Raw genomic sequence first — 5,950 nt, 5'->3', positions numbered from 1 at the left:
ACTGTAGCTTCAGGTTCTAAGGTGAGGAAAAAGCAAAGCATTCTGGGTCGTCGCTCCACCCTGAACTTGATACTGTGAGTTAAGATCACTAACTATATTCATACCAATTACCTTTTCAAGTTAATGTTTTTAAGGCAGCACCTGAACTTAAAATTTCCTATTAAGCAGACTAATGTTTTTAATTTTCATCCCTTATCCTGACTAATAATGGCAAGTTCAGCAGTTTCCTAAAAGATCCCACTGAATGACTTTACATCTAATCTATTCAAAAACATTTATTTGACAACTGCCTCAACTTACAGCCTCCGTCTCCTTCAAGTACTCTTGTGGTAGATGACTGATGAGACACAAGCCTAAAAGCCAATGTAAATGAAAACATTTATCTCAAAGACCTACACAAGTGTTTGTCGCCTATTTCGACCCAACCAACTCAAAATGAGATGCTAGAAATCCTGAGACTGCATTTACCATTCAACAAACATAATAGAGAAAAACATCTGCCTGAGGAGAGAACAGCTGAGAGCATCAGCTCTAATCAGTCCAACATGAAGCTGGTCTATAACAGGGCTTTAAGTCCTGAGACTGCTGAACGTTTGCATAAGATAAAGGCATTTAACCTTCAGAAAACATGCAGTATGTGTTGAATAAAATATTCTGCCTGAGCAGAGAACAGTCGAGACAATCACCTCTCATCAGTCCAACAAAGTGAAGTGGGTCAATATCAGGGCTTTAGATTCCTCTTAAGTGTATAAAAAGACTGAACAGCAACATTCTTCTGGAATTCTGCAACATGCTGATTAATTAGTAGAAATAATGAAAAGGAAATGCACAAAACTCCAATTTTCATGTCCATTAAAGAGTCTTACTGAAAATATGGAACTTTCTGAGGCCGGTTTGTGTTGTTCTCCAGTTCTAACATCACGAGTCTTTGAACAGATGAGACGATCAGCTCTCAGAATCCGTCCAGTTAAATAAAGTGAGGAGGATCAGAGTGAAGACAGTCAGTCAGCAGGGGCGCTGCTAGACATATAGCTCTACTGGGGTATGCAGCTGATCCAAGGCGGGTTTAAAGAGTTTATTTAGCTGGAGGAGGATTTTCTCAGCCCATAAAGGAACTCTTCATGCTGCAGTTCATCACAAACATTCACAGTCACCACCTTTGGAGATTTGTGCTTACTGCTGCGTTAATCTGTGTGCTGCATTTTACTGCTGATGTTTAAGGTTGAGCTCATTTGAACTAAAAACTGCCCTGTTTTCAACTCTTGTGGTGATGCATTATCCAGCTGATTAGAAGGAGAAGGATTTTCTCAGCCCGTGAAGGAACACGTCAGAATATCACGTGTATTCAAAATCCCCACAACTGGAGACACGTGGTTTTTAACTGGACAGGAAGGGGATGAAAACTTGTAATCTGAAACGTAATTAAAGCTGTCAGACACATGTGGTGCCTCTGAGATGTGTAAGTTATGAAGTAGTATACAAGGGAAATACTTAAATGAGTTAAAATCCACCACTGTAATCTATCAACACATGTCCAGTCTTGTGTTGGACTTCAACACAGAACATCCATCAGTCTTTCTGTCAGATGGATTCAGTGACGAGCTGCTGTGACTCTGTCAGCCCAAACTTAATAACCTCAAACATCCCAAAACATGTTTTTATCTTAAATGAACTAAAAGAAATAAAGAAACCAAACACATAGAAAACATTTAGGCCCCAGAGTTTCCACCGCCACATGTTCAGGCAGCCAACAGCTTTGTGTTTGGTGTGCAGGGTGAACCTGGCCAAGGCCTCCATGGCCCTGAGAGGCTTCCTCACCCTGGACCCTGCTGCTCTGGCTTCTTTCTGTAAGCGAGACAACGGCAGGATGATGGTGAAGATGATGATGTATGTTTTAACAACTCCCCTCTCTGTGTTCAGTATATTTCGTAGCCCTGATCCTGTCCCTCAGTCAGCAAATGACCAGCGACCGCATCAACCTTTATCCTACCGCCGACGAGACTCTGTGGTGAGAGCTTATGTTCTGTTGGCTTCTGTTGTGGTCGTATCGGATGTGTTGCACTAACCCTCACCTCCTCCACGTCACCGGACGTGACCGTATTTGGATGAGACGGTGGAGCTAACGGCCATGTGCGGAGCTAGTTAGCTTGCTTAGCTAGGTGCATCTGTAATTCACGTTAACCGTCATTTTAACAGGGCTGACAGGTGAGAACTCAGCCTGTTAGGAGCTACTTTTACATTTGGTTCTTGATCTCAGCCAAATGTAGAAAAAGCTTCTAATGACTGTTACAGAGATTTCTTAAGGGGCTTGATTGATATAACAGAGAAAGGTGCGACAGGTGTAGGTCTGAGTCATTAGCTGACCCCACAAGTGTTCACTGACCTTCCAGCTCTAGTTATTTCCCTCATGTAACTGTCCCTGTTAGGGAGACGACTCTGGGAATCTGACAAGTTTGGGTCTTACAAGAATGTTTAGTCACAACTCAAGAAGTCAGAGACGTTTTAATCTCCAGCCTCAAATCTCACGTTCCCGAATACTATTTACAACCTGAGAGCTGACGGGAAGAATATCTGTGAGCTGGAAACTCTTCTCTACCGTCTTTCCCATGTGACCTGAATGCAGCATCAGTGTTACAGGGTGTGACTCCTGTGAACAAACTGACATAATGTGATATTACATCTATTTAAATCTCTTTACTGATGCTGTTTGAAGCTGCCAAAGGCTCAGTGAAGTGTTTCCATGTCTTCCTGCAGTGAACATCACAGCAGGTGAACAAGTGAAATGTGGAAACTGATGCACAACACAAGAGGACGCCACAGAGCCGCTCCTTTTCCTGGAATGAGCGGCAGCTTGATGACCCCTCCCTCTGCTTCCTGCTCTCCAATCACAGCGAGCTCCACTCTGTCCATATATTTCCTGGTTCCCTCCCCTTCAGATCTACAGTTTGAAGATGGGTGTGACCAACATGTGCTGACGTGCAGCAGCTGACAGGCCCCGTTCACTGCAGAAACACATGCTGTTCAGATCAGAGCTCAAACTAGCTGCACTTCTGAGAAAGTGAAACTCAGACAGTCGTTGCCACTGAGAGGTGAAATGGCGCAGAAAGGAGTTCAGCTGGACCGGGAAACCTTCTCTTGTTCCATCTGTCTGGATCTACTGAAGGATCCGGTGGCTATTCCCTGTGGACACAGCTACTGCATGAACTGTATTAAAAGCTTCTGGGATGAAGAGGAGGAGAAGAAAATCCCCAGCTGCCCTCAGTGCAGGCAGACCTTCACACCGAGGCCTGTCCTGCTGAAAAACACCATGTTAGCAGTTTTAGTGGAGGAACTGAAGAAGACTGGACTCCAAGCTGCTCCTGCTGATCACTGCTATGCTGGACCTGAAGATGTGGCCTGTGATGTCTGCACTGGGAGAAAACTGAAAGCCCTCAAGTCCTGTCTGGTCTGTCTGGCCTCTTACTGTGAGAAACACCTGCAGCCTCATTATGATGCTGCTCCGTTAAAGAAACACAAGCTGGTGGAGCCCTCCAAGAAGCTCCAGGAGAACATCTGCTCTCGTCACGATGAGGTGATGAAGATGTTCTGCCGTACTGATCGGCAGAGTATCTGTTATCTCTGCCCTGTGGATGAACATAAAGGCCACGACACAGTCTCAGCTGCAGCAGAAAGGACCGAGAGGCAGAGAGAGCTCGAGGTGAGTCGACAAAACATCCAGCAGAGAATCCAGGACAGAGAGAAAGATGTGAAGGTGCTTCAGCAGGAGGTGGAGGCTATCAATGGCTCTGCTGATAAAGCAGTGGAGGACAGTGAGAAGATCTTCACCGAGCTGATCCGTCTGATGGAGAAAAGAAGGTCCGATGTGAAGCGGCAGCTCAGATCCCAGCAGGACACTGAAGTGAGTCGAGTCAAAGAGCTTCAGGAGAAGCTGGAGCAGGAGATCACTGAGCTGAAGAGGAAAGACGCTGAGCTGAAGCAGCTCTCACACACAGAGGATCACACCCAGTTTCTACACAACTACCCCTCACTGTCAGCACTCAGTGAATCTACAGACTCATCCAGCATCAACATCCGTCCTCTGCGCTACTTTGAGGACGTGACAGCGGCTGTGTCAGAAGTCAGAGACAAACTACAGGACGTTCTGACAGAGACATGGACAAACGTCTCGCTGACAGTGACTGAGGTGGAGGTTTTACTGTCAGGACCAGAGCCCAAGACCAGAGCTGGATTCTTAAAATATTCATGTGAAATCACACTGGATCCAAACACAGCAAACATACGGCTGTTATTATCTGAGGGGAACAGAAAAGTAACATTCATGAGTCAACAACAGTCTTATTCTAGTCACCCAGACAGATTCGCTGATTGGTTTCAGGTCCTGAGTAGAGAGAGTCTGACTGGACGTTGTTACTGGGAGGTGGAGTGGAGAGGGAGGAGAGTTTTATAGCAGTCGCATACAAGAATATCAGCAGAGCAGAGTGAATGTTTATTTGGATTCAATGACAAATCTTGGGCGTTACATTGTGACACAAACAATTATAAATTTTGTTACAACAAAGTCCAAACTCCCGTCTCAGGTCCTCGGTCCTCCAGAGTAGGAGTGTACCTGGATCACAGTGCAGGTATTCTGTCCTTCTACAGCATCTCTGAAACCATGACTCTCCTCCACAGAGTCCAGACCACATTCACTCAGCCTCTCTATGCTGGACTTTGTTTTTATTTTATTCTCCTGGAGACTCTGCTGAGTTCTGTAAAGTGAAATAGTCAGAAGTCCTTTCAGGGACAGTGGGTTAAACTCTGTGTTTTAATCCTTAAACTTCTTTTGTCTTCATGTTTGTTGCTGAGAGCTGATTGTTGGGGCATTTCTTCACCTGTCAATCAAACACTGTGGGCGGGACTTTGACGTCTTCTCATCAGCTGCTGTGGAAATGTTGGAGCTCCTTCCTGTGTCTGTTTAGCCATGGAGGCCATCACTGCTCAGGATGACTTTTGTTTCTCTGCATGAAAATGGAAACTTGTCTGAGCTCTAAATGTTTGTTGAATATTTGGATTGATGTATTTGTATGTTGTTGTTTCTCTTCCACTGCATGGGTCTGAAGAGAGAAAGCAGCAGACCTTCCTTTATCGGAGAGACTTTGTTCTCACTTTGGAAAGAAATCTAGAATTACATTCACATTTATTTGTTTGGCAGAGCAAATGTTGTTGTTGTTGTTGTTGTTGTCCAAATGAGGGACTATGAGGGATTATAAAGTGTAATTCTCCTGATCAGAATCAATAAGGAGATGCTTCATTCTTTTCTTTGACAGAGCTGAGATTCTGCTCAAACACACTGATTGTGTGGATGAAGTGAATCTGAGTCATTTACCAGACTTTACTGATGGGATGTGTGAACAAACTGAAGGTTTACATGATGAATAAAGCAACATGAACAAAGTCTTTTCTTCTCCTCTTCATTCCAGGGTATCAGACAGAGCTGATGGAGAAAATGTGAAACTAATCTGAGAGTAGAACTGAGGCAGTTTTCCTCCTGAAACACCACAAAGTACAGAGTTCATGTTCAGAGCAGAAGAGCGTTTGTCAGTCTCTGTCACTAAAACAGCTTTGTCACAGAGAAATGAGTTTTCTGCCACTTGTTGAACATTTTCTTTGTGCACTTAGTCAATAAAGAGGATTTATTACAGACTTAGGAGGTGCAGTAGGATGGAAAACTGTATTTAACTTAGCATAGGGGAATAAAAAGATTTCAGTACATGGAACTGACATACTGAAAGCCTCAGGCCCCATCCACACTATGGATAGGATCTCCATCTACAGCAGCGTTTTAACTGCGTGTCAGACTACATCTCAGTCTGTGTTAAAACGACTGAAAACGTGCATCTAGCGGCCGTTCACGTACACAGGGCGTGTGCGTACCGGTGTAAACATAAAGCAGATGGTCTGTTCTGTAGTT

The 5,950-nt window shown here is 44.4% G+C and overlaps 1 pseudogene; it reads left to right on the top strand.

Annotated features, from left to right (window-relative positions):
• The first annotated feature begins 2,987 nt into the window (after positions 1-2,987).
• On the top strand, positions 2,988-5,436 carry LOC119903808 (annotated as a pseudogene).
• Positions 5,437-5,950: the final 514 nt, after the last annotated feature.

This window comes from Micropterus salmoides, unplaced genomic scaffold (genome assembly GCF_014851395.1).
Source record: "Micropterus salmoides isolate LMB-PRFRI ecotype aquatic unplaced genomic scaffold, ASM1485139v1 Ms_hic_scaffold_15, whole genome shotgun sequence".
Classification (NCBI taxonomy): domain Eukaryota; kingdom Metazoa; phylum Chordata; class Actinopteri; order Centrarchiformes; family Centrarchidae; genus Micropterus; species Micropterus salmoides.
This window is presented reverse-complemented; position numbering and strand designations above follow the sequence as displayed.